The sequence below is a fragment of the Herpailurus yagouaroundi genome, unplaced genomic scaffold (assembly GCF_014898765.1).
Source record: "Herpailurus yagouaroundi ecotype Mexico unplaced genomic scaffold, PumYag 184, whole genome shotgun sequence".
Taxonomy (NCBI): domain Eukaryota; kingdom Metazoa; phylum Chordata; class Mammalia; order Carnivora; family Felidae; genus Herpailurus; species Herpailurus yagouaroundi.
Window position 1 is genome coordinate 21,682,448 of NW_024412415.1, and position 17,942 is coordinate 21,700,389.

Here is a 17,942-nt window from a genome sequence, read left to right on the forward strand (position 1 = left end):
AATACTACGTGGCAATGAGAAAAAAATGAAATATGGCCTTTTGTAGCAACGTGGATGGAACTGGAGAGTGTGATGCTAAGTGAAATAAGCCATACAGAGAAAGACAGATACCATATGGTTTCACTCTTATGTGGATCCTGAGAAACTTAACAGGAACCCATGGGGGAGGGGAAGGAAAAAAAAAAAAAGAGGTTAGAGTGGGAGAGAGCCAAAGCATAAGAGACTGTTGAGAACTGAGAGCAAACTGAGGGTTGATGGGGGGTGGGAGGGAGGAGAGGGTGGGTGATGGGTATTGAGGAGGGCACCTTTTGGGATGAGCACTGGGTGTTGTATGGAAACCAATTTGACAATAAATTTCATATAAAAAAAAAAAAACCAATCAGATTCAGCATTCAGTTTGATATCATGTGATCCAGAGGGGGAAAATAGGTACAAATGTAAGATATACAAAATCAAGTTACTTTTGGAGGTTCAAGGTGGAGTTTGGTATTCAAGTCCTACATTCAATCCCCTTCCCTTCTGAAGCTTTGGCTGATAAAGGATATTCATCACACCAGGAACTAGTAGCATGGAGCTATCTAATTCCTTCTATGAGGTGCAAGTAAAGTGGTAAAGAGAACAAGGGATAGAGACAGTGCTCATCAAACATTCCACTTGCTCACCTACACTTCTCAGCTTCCTTTGCAGCCATGAACTGAGCAGAAATGATTATTTCATTTCTCAGCTGACATAATTAAGAATCAGTGTGTCAACTCTGTCCTTTTCTTCCCTTTGTGAACCTTGGAAGCCATGTATTTCACTGGTGAAACTGTAAGATGCAGTGTCTCAATGTGGGTTCCTAAGGGACCACGTGGAGCAAGGACCTCCAATGATTTGTGCTGTACATATAATGTGAATGAAAGTAAATTTTTGCAGTTATGCCACTGGTATTTCAGGCATACTTTGTTATGGCAGCACAGACTAGCCCATCTTGAGTAATACAGAAAGTTAGACTTTTCCTTCTAGCACTTTTGAAAGAACTGAAGATCCCTTTTCTATATGTAGATAAAAATGTGAGGAGGGGGAAAGGATTCCTTTCTGTAATCACAAAATCTTTTACTCAATCATTTTTAAAATGGCATTTAACTTATTGTGAAATTTCAAATTAAATTAATCACGGATATAAGATATTTATATTTATCAAAATGGGATATAAGCTAAAAAAAAAAAGGTTGAGAAGCACCACTTTAGAAGATACAGCCTTCATGTTCTCTTCCACTTAACTTTTATTTCTAAAAACAAACAAAAAACTAGTTAAAAATTCAACTCTAATAATTTTGGACACATGATCCTGTAATATATGCCTTTGTCTCTCTACTTTGGGCCACAGCAATTATTCAAGAATTTATACCCAATTAATTTGCACTTACTGCTTTTTTGCATTTACTATTCAAAAAATGATTTTCAGTGTCTAGTTACACCCTCCCCCTCAACTAGATTGAAGATTCTGGTTTGCTCAAAGTCAATCACCTTTTGAAGCAGAATCCTGAAAGATAAGACAGAGCCAGATGGGAATCCTTCTAATACTTTAATATCCCATTTAGTTTTTTTTTTAATTTAAAATTATAAAGTATTTCAAACAACATACAGGAAGCAGGTACATATGCATCACTAGTCATATTTAAAAGACGCTAACTTTTTGCCACATTTGCTCCAAAACTCTTTCACTTTTAAACAGATTATACAACAACTACATGGATTAAAAAAACCAATTTGTTCATTTCTTTACTGACAGTTATCATAAAGTTTCACTATTTCAAATAGTGCTACAATAAAAATCCTTTATTTGTGACTGCTGTATCTTTGTGTAAGAGCTTTTTCTTTTTTTTAATTTTTTTTTTCAACGTTTATTTATTTTTGGGACAGAGAGAGACAGAGCATGAACGGGGGAGGGGCAGAGAGAGAGGGAGACACAGAATCGGAAACAGGCTCCAGGCTCTGAGCCATCAGCCCAGAGCCTGACGCGGGGCTCGAACTCACGGACCGCGAGATCATGACCTGGCTGAAGTCAGACACTTAACCGACTACGCCACCCAGGCGCCCCTGTAAGAGCTTTTTCTATGGTACATACTTAAAAGTAGAAATACCTGGCCATAAACGGTGCATATCTTCAACTTTATTGGGCATTTCCAAATTGCTCCCCCAAAACTGTTGTACCAATTTATATTTTCAGCACCAAAGCTACAATTTTTCTATATCTCTGTTAAAGCTTAAGATTTAAATGTTAGCCACTCTTATGGGTATGAAAAAGTATTTCACTGTCTTACATTTCCTGATTGAAGGTGAGACTGAGGATCTTTTCATATTTTTTTATCATTTGAGTTTACTCTAATATAATTGCTATCAAATTTTAGCATGCATCTGAACCACCTGGAGAGCCTGTTAAAAACTCCAGAGTTTCTGATTCAGTAGGTCTTGAGTGGGGGCCAGAGAATCCTGATTTCTAATACATTCAGTTCAGTGATGCTGATACTGCTAGTTAGAGTATCTTATCCAAAGAACCACAGTTGAAGAACATTTAAAAAGGAGGATATTTGTCATAGTCCATGTACTAATCCGCCATTGGCTATAAGTGCTGCTATTACATTTTCCTAGTTGTAGCTTGTCTTTTCATTTTGTTTTTCGAGTCTTTGATGCAGAGAAGTTTTTAATTTCCAGGGAGTCAAATATATCAATCTTTTCCTTGATAACCTGTGCTTTTTGTGTCTTAAGATCCTTCCCTGTCCCAATGTCATAAAGATATCCCTCATTTTCTTTTTAAAGTTTTGTTTTTCACAGTTAAGTCTTTAATTCCCCCGGGATTTATTTTTCTCATATAAAGTACGGTTCTAATTACAATTTTCCCACAAGGATAGCTAAATGTTCAGTATAATTTATTGAATAATTCACCAATTCCCTTATTTTTCATGCTCCATCTACTATGGGATTCTTGTCTATTCACAAGTTTAAAAAGGGATGCAATTTTTACTTTTAGCACTTAAAAACACCTTTTTCTGAGGTGGAATTTAATTTAGAAAAAAAACAATTTATCTTTAAGAGTAATATAGCAAAATGTATGATTCACTGATTGTTCTTGAACTTGTGTCACAGAGACTTTTCATATAAAAATATCCAGTAGCTGATTAATATAGTAATAAGGCATCTTTGATAGAGCTTTTATAAATCTGAGTTTAAGAGGCACATTTCCTATTGATAAATAATATAATATGACCTATATTATATGTTATAAATGAAAGCAGCAGCTGCTACTGGAGCTTGATAGACTGACCCTTCAAGTTCAATTTATCTAAAGCAGTGAGATAGAGTAGTAAGGTGTAGAATATAGAATTAGAAGGCTTAGAGCCAAATTCCAGATTTGCACTCATTAGCTTTGTGATATTGGGCAAGCTGTTCAAGCTGAGTAATCTGTATAAAATGCTCATAAAATTTTTGTGAGGATTAAAAGCAGTTTATAAAATATATTTATAATAGATATTATTATTATTATACAAATATTATTCTGAATTAATTTAATTGCTTAAAAGATTTTGCTGGAAGAGTTTATTATTCAAATTCTATCAAAAAGTACATAATCTTTTATCTCAAAAAGCAAGATATCTTAAGAAATTTAGGAATTATTTAGCTTGGTGACCTCCACTAACTTGGGAGGTACATTGTAAGAGCAAGGCTCCTAGATTTTATATGTAAGCGACACATTTGCCCATAAGTTATTAAAGACCACGTTCTGCCAGTGCTGACTTTCTGTTGGGTAAATGCAGAAGAGAGTTGATACTATTCCTTCCTAAGCCATCAAGATGAAATAGAAATTAGAAATTACTTCTGACAACAACTGTGCTAGTACTAGACAGCGGAATCAATTTAAGCAGAATAGGTCAGAAATAAAAGCTTTTCCTAGGTTGGACTTGGAACAAAATGTGTAACGTTCCACTTGTCTCCTGTAATTAAAAAGACTTGAAAAAATATTCTATAATTCAAAAACTGAGTTTATTTTTAGTGTTTCTGCTTATATGCTCAGGACATCTGCCTCTAAACTACCAATACATACAGGATGGATTACTGAGACCCAGGTAGAATTTCAAACGTCTGATTACCAGAACTTGAAGCCCTTTCAGCAGATGGAAAAGAAATATGTTCCCAGTATTTACTATCACGGATATAGTTACAAGGTAGTCTGAATGGAGAGATCTGCTCCTGTTTTTAGGGAGCATCTTGAATCAGGTTTGCTCTATAATTTCATGTTAAAAAAAAAAGGAATTTCTCCGGTTTGAAATCAATTCTCTATAGTGATGTGTTTCTTGTTATGAGACTTCCCTCTCAGGTGTTATTCAGAGTTTTGTTTTGTTTTAATAAGGTCATAGAACTGGGAAAGGGCTGATGCTTAAAAGAGCATAACAATTAAAGGCTTAATTGAGAAGTTTTCAGGTAGATCCTTGATGGTGAAATGACATCTGAGGATCATCTTTATTTCCAGAAGAAGAAATTCTTCCATTGAGATGTATAAATACCCTTCAAAGAACTGGCTAGGTTGACAATGACTGAGTTCTGGTGGAAGATGACCAACCAGGGTATCATGTCCATAATTATTCTTTAATCTTTACTTTTCAAACTGGTATCAGAAAAAGGTCTTTTTAAAAAGTTTCAATTTAAATTTATATTTAGCACAGTCAGCTTAAAATCCAGAAACCTAAATTCTCCAGCTTGACTGTTTCTTCAGTTAATCATGTATGGAGGGAAAATATATATACTGATAGGATAATCATGCTTGAATTTGCCTTTAATTTTTTGAACAAAAAAGCAAAAAACAAAACAAAATGTAAAAAAAAAAAATCCAATTTCTTCCCCTCAGGTGACACTAATTCAAGAGCACAGAACTAAAAGTCCTCTTCACCAGCATCACTGACAGAAGGACTAAAAGGGGGAAAGTAGAAGCTTTTTTTATAGCTTTTTTTAATTGATGGAAACAATCACATACCTGATATTATATTCTCTCAGGCCCGAGCAGTTGTGAAAGCTGTCCTCCCACAGGATTGAATAAGGAAGACAGAGAAAAAGGTCAAGGTATGAGGACTCTTATTTTTCAATCCTTGTTTCTTAGAATTCTTAATTTTCAGTTTCCTAACTTGCTATGATAGAACCATAGTGGGCATGGGGACGGGATGGGATCTTCTTTTGAGCTACCTGCTACAAACAATGTAAGATGAAATTATTTTTCTATTCTCAGTCCTAGAAAATATAAATCAAATGGGAAGAGTAGTTTTTATTATATTTGTATTATTGTGAGAATTTACTCTATTTGTAAATTTACTGATTTAGATATAAAATGAAAATGGTTTAAATTTCTGTTCAAAATATTCTGCTCTGAGATAAGGAATGTGACCTGAGTTCATCTGAAAGACATCAATTACTAAGGGACAGCTTAGAAAAAGTAAAGCAAGGCTGACAAGCGAACTCCAGCGAAACCCAAAATTTCTTACTTTCTTCTAATTCTGCTGGGTGAATTAAAGAATCCATGGCCATCTGAAAACAAACTAACGAACAAAAAACCCCCTTCAGCTTGCCTCAACCACAATCAAACCTAGAGAACTTCCCACATCAAGAAGCCCTGAAGGGCTGCAAGGTAAGCACCAGAAAATTCACACTCCAAGTGGGTAAGTAAGGTATTTCTGAGTAGATACTGTGTCATAGGTTAGGAAAGTTCTGCACATAAAATTGGAAACAGATTAAATCATGAAAAAAAAAAAAAGTTAAAGACATTGCCAAGGACATCCAAACATCTAACTGTATCTAACAGTGGTCATTTTAATGAATGTACTTTAAAATATACTGGTTTTTGTATGTGTGTGTTTTAAGGGCTTAATAATAAAGAAGTAAGCTGCAACTCTGAAACTGAAATAATGAGTAACATGGTAGCAAGTGTCATGGCTACATAAGTGCCCAGATGACCAAAGATTAAACAAAATCTGAGACAAGGGCATATTGCTAAAATATTCATATAGTAGGTCCTAGGGTTCAAACAGGCAGAGGGCACGTAAATTGATAGATTTGGGTCCCTTCGATACAGGACTCAGAGGAGGGCACTAGTACCCACAGTTAAATTCTACAAACAAGTGATCAACATGGGATGATCATTTAGTACTTTTCTGGATCACTTAGGTGAGGCAAAGGTTATTATCAACATTTCTGAATCCCTTACAAAAAGACCCCAGGGTTCTACCAATGGTTGGGGTTGGAGGGGTGGCACTAACAAGAAGGATAAAGTTTAGGTCTTTCTAGTCACTTTGTTTTTCATTTTTTCAGCATGGGAAGAAAGAATGGTCCCCAAGAGCGCAGCTATTATGTTCTAAAATGGATTTCTAGGGGCGCCTGGGTGGCGCAGTCGGTTAAGCGTCCGACTTCAGCCAGGTCACGATCTCGCGGTCTGTGAGTTCGAGCCCCGCGTTGGGCTCTGGGCTGATGGCTCGGAGCCTGGAGCCTGTTTCCGATTCTGTGTCTCCCTCTCTCTCTGCCCCTCCCCCGTTCATGCTCTGTCTCTCTCTCTCTGTCCCAAAAATAAATAAATGTTGAAAAAAAATTTTTTTTTAAAATAAAACGGATTTCTAGTTGATTCTTCAAGATTTTAAAGCTACAGCCTCAGCAAAAGTGTAGGCCATAGAGATGAAAATTCAGTTCTGTAATTGCTATCTCTGTTTCTAATAAACTTTCCTTTTTTTTTTTCCTTAGTTTACTTTCTGCAAGTTTGAAATGACTGAAAATGCAAAGACAGAAAAACTAGAATCGTATAACAATTCATTTGTTTGCTATGAGACTATACTTTTGTTGTGTTATGCCACTGTTATGAATATAGAGATGATAATAAAATTGTGTTTCTTTCAGGTAATGGTGAGAGATAGCTATTATTCTTTCCTATTTTTCTTTGTGACAATAAAATGAATTTGAAAACTAGCTGACAATGGTTAGGGCATTCTTAACAATTATGAAAGAGAAGAATTACTAGAACTCATGATTTGGGCCTTACTGGCAATTTGGCCTACTTGAGTCCTTAACAGGAGGAAAAAAAACAAACAAACCACATTATGACTATATTGTCCTCCCGTACAAAGAGAGGATAAAGTAACTCATGATTAATGTAAAAAAATAAAATAAAATAAAAGGTTCAATATCCTCTAAATGGCTTGGCCTTGTACAGATTATTTCTTTATGATACTCAAAAAACAAAACCAGCTATTTAAATCTGGCCCTTTTGTTAAGTCTTCTACCCTGCCCCGGTAAATTCTACACAAAAATGCGTTCTTTTGAAAGCTACCCATTTCTTCACCAAGTGACTGAAAGGAAAAAGTCAGATTCTGAAATAGGTCTTTACTTACTAACAGTAACCCTAGGGTCACATCCCAAGATAAACCCCATAACAATGAGCCTTTTTCAAGCTACAATGTATTTTAATTAGATACGGCAAACAAAGTTTTTTGTTTTAATCAAGTCTGGGTTAGTAAATTGACCTTAGTCACCATTTAGCATTCATTCACCATTTAGCATTCATCACAGAAAGGATGTGGGGTCAGAAAGCATGATTTCTCCTGTAAAGGAGGGAAAGGAGGAAGGAAGCCTTCCAGTTGTATTGACCTCATACATGCCCCCTCAATGACGTATTAAACACCTCTGGAGGGCAGGAGAGGACAATTGCCTCCTTTTCTTCTTCTTCTTCTTCTTTAAAATGTTTATTTATTTTTGAGAGAGAGAGAGCATGAGCAGGAGAGGGGCAGAGAGGGAGGGAGACACAGAATCCAAAGCAGGCTTCACGCTCTGTGCTGTCGGCACAGAGCCCAATGTGGAGCTCAAACTCATGAACCGTGAGATCATGACCTGAACCGAAGTCAGATGCTTAACCAACTGAGCCACCCAGACACCCCCATATACCTCTTCTTTAAAAATTGTTCCTTGGGCAAGTTATTGAAAATTATGTCCAGCAGAGTACCGTCTGTCTTAGTCCCACTCTAACAGCATTAGTTTGGTTCTCAAGGAGCAGATATACTACATTCTCATGTTGCATACATCTTTTAGTTCCTGCCCACTCACTTCAGCAGTAGGCACACTCAAATAACTGGCTTCCAACCAAAGACATTAACCATGGGATAGACTTGAAAAGTTTAAAAATTAAATGAGAACATTCATTCATTCATCCAGCACTGAGTGTCTACTATGCTTTAGGCATGACCTTAAATTTTAATACAAAGGGAGAGACAATCAACAAAATTGATTTATTTATTTTTAAAGTTTATTTATTCATTTTTGAGAGAGGCAGAGAGGGAGAGAGAGAGAGAGAGAGAGAGAAAGAGAGAGAGAGAGAGGCAGAGAAAGCAACCCAAGCATCTGACAGCTCAGAGCCCAAAGTAGGACTCGAACCCAAAGACCACAAGATCACAGCCTGAGCCAAAATCAAGAGTCGGATGCTTAACCAACTGAGCTACCCAGGCACCCTGACAATCAACGAAATTCAAAAATGAAACAAATGTTACATGATTATGATAAATGCTATGAATAAAAAGTTTTGGAAAGGGATACAATTTAAAGTAGAGTGGTCAGGGAAAGTTTCAGTGGGAAATAAGACATGAAAATGTTTCGCACAATGGCTAACCAATGGGAAAGACTCTCAAAAGAGCCACCATAATTCTTTGTTCTACCCTACTTTTGATTTCTATTGACTAGCTGTTGTAATGTTGCAAGAACAGACAGTAAAGAGAGCCCACATTACTAAGAGACAAAAAGAGAAGCTGTCTTCTGTCTGTCCTCATACATATCATTATGGCTCCCTCAACCCTGTAAAGAATGACTCTCAGAAGAACCTTGCCCCAAAAGAATCTAACACAGAGGTCACAAATTCAAATGCCAGGCAGGTAACGCAAATGATTAACAACAGACTATAGGGAAGAAATGTATTTATGCTAAGGAACAAAAGCCTGGTGGGAATTGAGAAGACTGGAGAGTACAGATCATGTTTGAAAGGGGTAACTGCTACCGAAGCCTAGTAACTGTTGTCATATGGAAGTAAGGACTTAGTGCCCTGAGTTTTCAAGAGAAACCAAACACACAATTTTTTTTTCTGTGAACTCTCCCAATTTTGAAATGTGGTAACCAATATGAAATTTAAAAAATGTCAACGTGGGCCAAACAAAACACCTCTGTGGAACAGATCTAGCCTGTGGTTCTCTAGATTAGTTCCTCTGGTCTACAGGGTTAAGTGCTGATTCCTTCCAGGGCCATAAGCACTAAGAAGCTTGATTTGCTGGAAAGACCTGCTTGTTATTACCATCCAGTCCATATCTGAGTTAGCATATGTTTTAAAATCCAGGAATGTACTTAGATTCAGAGAAAGCCATATTAAAAAGATGCTATAAGCCAAGATGAAATGATACTAGAATAGCCAGGGAAATATCCTCTACTGCAGTGCTCCAAATACAACCCTGGTGAGGATCCAGGTACTGCTGAACTTCCACATAGGGATCTCTGATATCTGATAAATGAACAAACTTCCCACAGACAGATTTCTTGCTTGGCTTTCTCCTTGCCTGTTCTAATGAACTTACTAGTATGCTAAACAGGATTTTTCAGATGGGGTATTTGGTGCCTTTTTTGTGATTCTATTTTTAGGTTTTAGATTTTCTAACGGACAACTCATATGTGCCCAGAAAGTTGGTTGCTTTACCTGAAAACAACCTTTGGTGCTCACTAAAGGCTTTGGTGCTCACTAAAAAGGTAAAGTTTTTTATTTTTTAATTTTTTTAATGTTTATTTATTTTTGAGAAAGAGTGCAATGTTTATTTAATGTTTATTTATTTTTGAGACAGAGAGAGAGAGAGGGAGACACAGAATTGGAAGCAGGCTCCAGGTTCTGAGCTGTCAGCACAGAGCCCAATGTGGGGCTCAAACTCACGAACTGCGAGATCATGACCTGAGCCGAAGTCAACTGCCTGAGCCACCCAGGCGTCCCAAGAGATAAAGTTTTTTAAAACATAGTTTAGTCTTTTAATTTTTGTTCATTTCCTTAGGGAGGACAAACACTATTCTAGTGGGAGTGGGAGACAGAGTATTTAAAGGATTAATGAATCAATATTCAGAACCTAGGACACACTTAATACAGATTCATCACAAGTTCACTTTTTCAAGTTTTCTATTGTACTCCCTTGCAAGAGGACCCTCCTGAGAGCTCCCCTCTGGAGGGAACCTGCCTCACTACTTGAATGGTCTAAATGATGGCATTTGTCACCCAGTTTCAGGTTTCTCCAACCCTCTAAAAGGAATATTCTTCTGGCAATTCTGTGTCACTTACCACTTCTCCCTCTTAATGATAATCCTACAAAGTCCTCTTTTGGTCAACTTTCATATGAATAAACCCTATCCCAGGATTTATAGCACAGTTCTGTAAAACAGTTTTTTTTTGTTTTTTGTTTTGAGTCCTTTTGCAATATTGGTCAGTTAGTCCGTTAGAGAGCCCTAGAAGTCAGGCAGCATACTCCTCCTGAGAGGTTTAAAATATGGACTCAAATGGTTTAAAATACCCTCCCTTATTCTTGGTTTTAAGCCTTTATCTTTCCAACTAATGAGAAAAAAGGTAAGCAAAGGTTGTCTAATCTTACATTTATATTCTTACTAGGATTGCTGTTGAACTGCCTAATCCATGAGACATATATTTTTCTTGGTACTTCCGACTGATTTCCTGACAAACTGAATGTTATTTAATATTTACATTAGTCTTTCCTAACAGGAACCAAAACATATAGTCTTTCCCCTGCCCGCCCCCTTAACCATTATTAGTTCTAATAATTTCAAAGCAGGACTAATCATTTAGGGAACCTGAACATTAGAACTGCTGGAAACACTGCTTCCTGGTGGTGCAAACACCTAAAACACAGTAACGTAAGTAGGAAGTTCTCAATATCCTGGTAGTTCCGAATGATAACATACGGGAAATAATTTCTCTCTCTCTATTCTGGAAACTTGCTCTACAGATTTTACCAATCATTTCCTAAACAGTGTGGCCCAGAAAACCGTTTTCATGATAAGTCTTATGAGGGGAAAAACGTATAGAACACACTGAGTACTTAAGATTCATGACATGTAACACCATATTAACAGCTTTTAAGATATTTTTTAATCCAAAGTTCATGAAACATTTTTGACTTTTCAAACTTTTTGCATAATATTTTAACATTCTAATGGACTATTCTTCCAAGGACCATATTTTGGGAAATGTGAACTGTTATTCCCCAACTCGCTGTGATGGGACTCTAACCAAAACAGGCTTTTCCTATACCAATTACACTCATGGTTATTTCTCTCACATTTCAGGCCTTCCTACACCTGTCAGGTAGTTCATTTAACTAAACTAAGGCAAGAGGACTAAGCAATATGGACTGAGCAGCTTTCAAATTCTGCTGGGGTCTAGCTAATCTTCCAGCACTAGGTATGGTAAGGGTAAGATTTAGTCTCGACTATTAAATTGGTTATAAAAAATGTAACTGGGGGATGCCTGGGTGTCTCAGTTGGTTAAGTCTCCAACTTCAGTGCAGGTTATTATCTTGCAGTTTGTGGGTTCGAGCCCCACATCAGGCTTTGTACTGACAGCTTGGAGCTGGGGCCTGCTTTGAATTGTGTCTCCCTCTTTCTCTCTGCCCCTACCCTCCTTGCACTCTCTCTCTCAAAAAATGAATAAACATTAAAAAAAAAATGTAACTGGAGCAACTTTACAAATGTATAATGACATTATAGATCTAAAAGTGTTATAACTCATGAGAAATTTAGTTTAAGATATATTGGCTATCATTAAAATTAAGTAAAAACCAAATGCTTTAATTGCAAAAGCATTAAAACATTAACAAAAAAATTTTATTCACAATTATACCACTACAAATATTTTCATTTTTCTTTACTGATAAACAGGCAAAATGCTAGGCTTTAAAACTAGCATAGATACAATTTAAATTTTTTCACTTCTTCTAGATTTCATAGTGGTATAGTCTTCGCAATTATAATTGACTTAATTAATTAGAATAATTTTAGCTATTTTGTTTTAGAGACAATGTTATTTCTTTAAAACGCATTCAAGCAACCTGCATGCAAAAAACTAAATTGCATTTAGAATTACTGACTACTAAAATTCAGTAAAATAATAAAATCAGATTTTAATTTTTTCATTTCAGATTTAAAGTTGGAAAATTATTTTCAAAAATAATTCTTGATTAATATTTTGAGAAATAATTCTTGATTATAATAAGAAACAGAATTTCAAAAAATTCACAAATAAACTCATGTTTCAGATATTTTTAAAAAATGATATAGTGTATCACAGTTTTTTTTTTTTTTAATTTTTTTTTCCAACGTTTATTTATTTTTGGGACAGAGAGAGACAGAGCATGAACGGGGGAGGGGCAGAGAGAGAGGGAGTCACAGAATCGGAAACAGGCTCCAGGCTCTCAGCCATCAGCCCAGAGCCTGACGCGGGGCTCGAACTCACAGACCGCGAGATCGTGACCTGGCTGAAGTCGGACGCTTAACCGACTGCGCCACCCAGGCGCCCCGTAGTGTATCACAGTTTTTAAAAGCCTGGGTTCTGGGGTCAGATTACCTAGATTAAAAACCTAATTCTACCAATTATCAAGTTTTATGACCTTGGATAAATTACGTAACCTGTCTGAGCTTCCTAATCTATAAAATGAAGATGAAAACAAGATTAACCTCATAGGCAAATTAAGAAGACAGAGTGATAAAACATGTAAAGTACTCATCTGGTATATGGTAATACATACTCAATAAACGCTAACAACAAAAACAATAACAAATACAAAGAAACTGTTTGTATGCATATTATATGTATATTATATGCATATTATACATTCTTTTTGATAATTATTGTTTGTGAATAATCATTCAGCAAATGTTTACTGAGTATATTCCATGTACTAGACACTGTGCTAAGCACTAGGGATATAAAGACCATAAGAAATAGTCTTTACTTCCAAAAGCTTATTTTTGGAGAAGAAAACAAATTAATCTGGTGATTAGCATACTATGTGGTAAGGGCTTTAAGAGGAGTACAGAGTGTTTTATAGGGTGCATGAAAGCAGGGGCTCTTAAATGAGAAGGTAATGCAGATAGGTTGAACTAGTATATATATACATATATACGTAAATTGCTAACCATTTTCTTCTTTGTCTTCCTTTCATATAGAGGCTAGAAAAAAGCAAAAGAGCTTTCTTCTAGAGACGTTCTGTCTTTATTTTAGGATACTTTACTTCCCTTCTGAAAACCCACTTCAGAAACTTCAGACTCCAGAGTAATGTCATTTGGGTACTCCTAGCTGTAAGGGAAACTAGAACATGGAGGATTTTTTTTTTTTTTTTGACATTTTCCCTTTTTTTCTTGTTCTACTCTACTTACATATACCCCTTCCTTTCCTACTCTCCTGTTAGGAGATAACCATCCTGAGTCACCACCACTCTCCTTTACAGAGTACAGATGGGGAGCTAAAACTTTACTGCATAGATGCAGGAAGGACGCAAGCAAATGAAGTGGAACTAACAAGCCAGAAACTAAGGAAACTGTTTAGCAGTATAGCAGAATGGCTCAGAGCCGAGGCTATAGAATGAAACAGACGTGAGTGTGAATCCTTGCCCCAGCCAATATTACCATTACTGTTTGAATTGGGACAATTTTAACCTAAATCAGTTTTGTAACAAAGGACATAATAACAGTACCTATCGCAGAGTTGTTGTGAATATTAAATGAGATAATTAGTATAAATACAGTGCCTGGCACATAATAAGCACACATGGCAGCTTTAGTTGACGGTGTTATATGTGTAAATTGATAATATGGATCTAATTGACTTAAATTACCATAAATTTGTTTTTAGAAGTCTAAACATTAGTTAAAGACACATGTTCATCATCACAGAACATATCGTTTAAAAATGAATGCTGCCCATATGGAAACACTGAGAGGAGAGCATTGAATCCCTGAAACCTCATGAACGGAAGATGGAAAAGGTTGGGAATCTCCTGGCTAAAGCCTTCTGAGAAGCCAGAAGGTGCATATTGTAGAACAGATGCCGGTGTCAACACTCCATACTCTCTCTTCCTCCAGGCCTTTGTAGATGCTATTTCCTCTGCCAGCTGTGCCCTTCTCAGGTTTTTTTCACTTGGATAACTCCTGCCCCTTCTTTTGGACTCGGTTCAGAAACCTTTTCAGAAAGTTTTGTTCATCTACTAAGAATGAATTCAGCTGCAGATAACAGAAAACCCTATTGGTGGCTTACAGAAATAAGAGTTTGTGTTATCTAACAAGTCCAAAATTAGGCATTCTAGAGTGGTGCAGTAACTCAACAATGCCACTGGAGTCCTAGGTGTTTTGTTTTTTTTGGTTTTTTGGTTTTTTGCTGTGTCATCTTTTGTTCCAGTCACATCATTGATGGCTGCTGCACTTATCTGCCTTTGTCCAAATGGTGAGGCAATTTGTTTCCTCCAAAACAATGAAATAAGTTTCTGTTCTTACTGGCAAACTGTGAAGTAATTCCAAAAAATAAATTCAAATATCTTAGCAAGTTTAAGGTCTCTAAAATGCCTAAACTGAAGGTGGCAACCTTCTTTATATTCTAAATTGCAATGTTTAATAATTGATTAGTTTATGCTCATTCATATACCTAACAAATATGCATTGATCATTGTCATATGCCTTTGCCCATATTATAATGAATATATTCCTACACTTGAGAAGCTAAGAACAAATAAAAACGCTTATTATAATTATCATACAGATGACTACATAATACCAAGAAAGGTAATTAAAACACAGGATAATATGGGACACAGATGTATCAAACTCAGACCTAAGAAATCACAGATGGTATTCCAGAGGGAGTGATACCTAAGAATCTTAAAATATAAGAAAAAGAAAAAGAGGGGAAAAAAAAAGAAGAAGAAGAAGAGATGGTCTAGACCAGAGTTTTTTCAACTTTAACATTACTAACAATTTTGGGCTGATAAGTATGTTACAGGGTGATGTCTAGTGTTTTGTGGAATGTTTGAACAGCCTTGTCTTCTACCTCCTTGATGCTGGTCGCACACTCTGTTGAAAATCAAAACTGTCTCTAGATATTGTCAAATGTCCCATAGGGGGCAAAAATGCCTCTGGTTGAGAACCATTGCTGTACAACGAGGCCTGAGAACCAGGCCTGCACAACGCAAACTGGTTGCCACTAGTCACATGTAGCTATTTCACTTGAAATTAACTTAAATGGAATAAAAATTCAGTTCTTCAGTCACACTAGCCACATTTTAAGTGTTCATTAGCCATGTTTTAATGGACAGCACTATTCTAGAGAGTATATATTCTCTTATTTCACAACTGTTCCCTATGCCTTAATGAGAGCCTGTGGAGGGAGTGAAAAAAGGTAAGGTTAAACAAGAGAAGTAAGACATGAGTATGAAAGGTCTCCCATGACTTAACAAAGAATAATGGGGATCTGGTGAGAGGTGTGAAGCAAGGGTATAAAATAACAGATGCACATTTTATAAAGCTGATTATAATGGTGCTGCAGAGGACAGAATGAAAGTGAAGAGTCTAAAAGCAGAGAAAGAGCTGCAGTATTTCTAACAAGTATGGCAACCTGGATTAATGCAGCAGCAGTAGGGACGGACAAAAATGGATCAATTAAGGAGGCAGAATTGATAGGACTTGGTGATTGACCAGATATGAGGTACACTGAGAATAAGAATGAAGAATGACTACCAGGTTTTTAGGATGGATGAATGAGTACATCCACTAAGACAATATGGTACAAAGAATGTTCATGTCCTAATCTTCTCTTCCCAGGAAAACAGTAAACCTGTTACCTTCCATGGCAAAAGGGACTTTGTAGATGTGATTAAGGACCTTGAGATGGAGAGATTATCCTGGATTATACAGTAGGCCCAATGTAATCACAAGTGTCCAGGTAAGAGGGAGCCTGAGGGAACTCTGAACACACAAAAAGAGAAGTGTCAAAGTAATGCAGTGTAAGACAGACTTGAGCAGCCACTGCTGGCTTTGAAGATACAGCCATTAAAAGCTAAAAAAGACAAGGAAACAGATTCTCCCCTACAGCTTTCAAAAGGAACACAGCCCTGATGCTACTTTCATTTTATCCTAGTGAGGCGTGTCAGACTGCTGACCTACAGAACTGTAATAAATTTGTTTTGTTTTATGCCACTAAGTTTATGGTAATTTGTCGTAGCAGCAATAAGAAACTAATACAGGTAGGTTCAGAATTGGGGTATGATACAATGAGATTGGTTCTGGAAAAGAGGAGTTTGAAGTAACTATGGGACATTCTGGTAAACTTGATGGATAGATGAAATCTAGACCTTAAGGTGGGGATGTATAATTAGCACACATCACCATACTGACATTAATTGAAACCATCAAAGTAGATGAAATCATCATGGGCAAATACAGACAGAATGCAGACAATTCAGGCAGACATGTACTAGAGGCTCTTGAAGGAAACTGGAGAGGAACAGCCTAAGATGTAGCAGGAAAACCAAGATAGTGTGGTATCTAAGGAATGAAAAGAATAGTAACGTACTAAATGAGGAGGGTTAGGGAATGATCAACAGTCAAGTGAAAAAGGGTGGTGAAATTAGGGACTGAGACCATTATATTTAGCAATAAGAGACCGACCATTCATGGTCTTCTTGGTAAACACAGGTGTCAGAGAAGTGGTTACTGGAAGACTTGTTGCTGGAGTTGAAGAGTGAATGGAAGGTGAGGCATGAGAATGGGTTTCAAAAGAAAGAAGGAAGACATGGTAGCTAGAGAAAGGTTGTGAATTTCAAGAAGGATTTTTTTTAATAGATGAGAAAAGATTAACCATTTAACTTTTAACAGAAAAAGGCTAGTTGAAAATGAGAAAAAAAAAAAAAAACCCAGGAGAAGAGAATAAAGGAATTCTGAGATAGGAAGGTATGGGATCAGAGCCTAGACAGAGATCAACTTTCAGAAAGGCAGAAAGATATTTCTACTATTAGGAGAAAAGAGAAGGGAGACAATAGGTACAGAAGTGAGCAACTAGTGAGTTGGGGATAAGAAATAGTGTTAATTTTGTGGAATACCTTCACTGTGTCCTCTTATTTTCTCAGAAAAGTAGGAGGTGAGATCATCTGCTGACAGTAAGAGAAAAAATGAGTTTGGGAACTTTAGTTTAAAAGTTTGAAACAGTTTTTGTGGAGAAGAGTAGATGACAGCTCACTAGGAAATGAAGGGGGTTGAAGGGACCTGTACATTTTACTGAATCTTTAAAATATCTATTAATGGGCTTATGAATGTGGCCACACAGGAGTACCTGACACTGGAGCACCTTTCCCAGCTTCACCAACTAAAAACCTAAACAAAACATACCCAACAACTGTTTTAGCATAGAACTGTTACATCTGAGAGAAAAGACACAAATAAGATAATTCCATCTGAAGGCAACTTGTGAAATGGTACAAGGAAGGGGAACTCGAGCAGAACATGGCCAAGTACTGATACACTAAAGTGACACAGATCACTGTTTGAGAAAGCAAACTACCAAAAGGAAGATATGAAATCACTTCAAAATCTACACAAATCATGTAGATTTGCAATCTACTGCTGAATATTAAACTGTATGAGTACAGAAAAACTCCATGAAGCTGGGTACAGAATCACCAGGGAACTGTATTTGTCTATGACATGTTCGAATTCTGATTAGACAGAATTGAGAGATCTCAGTGAACACCCAAGGAATGCAGTATAGACACCAGAAATTATATTTTAGTATAAAAGCTAAATTCTAACATAAATGCCATTATAGATTTGCCCCAACAAAGCTTAAACACAGCAAAGGATCAAAC

The 17,942-nt window shown here is 36.6% G+C and overlaps 1 protein-coding gene across 3 annotated transcripts in view; it reads right to left on the reverse strand.

Annotated features, from left to right (window-relative positions):
* RFX7 (regulatory factor X7) overlaps positions 1-17,942 on the reverse strand; it is a 140,179-nt gene that overhangs the window by 57,821 nt on the left and 64,416 nt on the right. The window contains exon 3 of one of the 3 annotated variants that reach the window (XM_040492770.1): positions 5,012-5,050. The exons of the other annotated variants lie outside the window; for them this stretch is intronic. The gene's annotated coding sequence lies outside the window, so the exon portion shown is untranslated. The remainder of the gene's footprint in view (positions 1-5,011; positions 5,051-17,942) is intronic. 3 annotated transcript variants of the gene reach the window in all.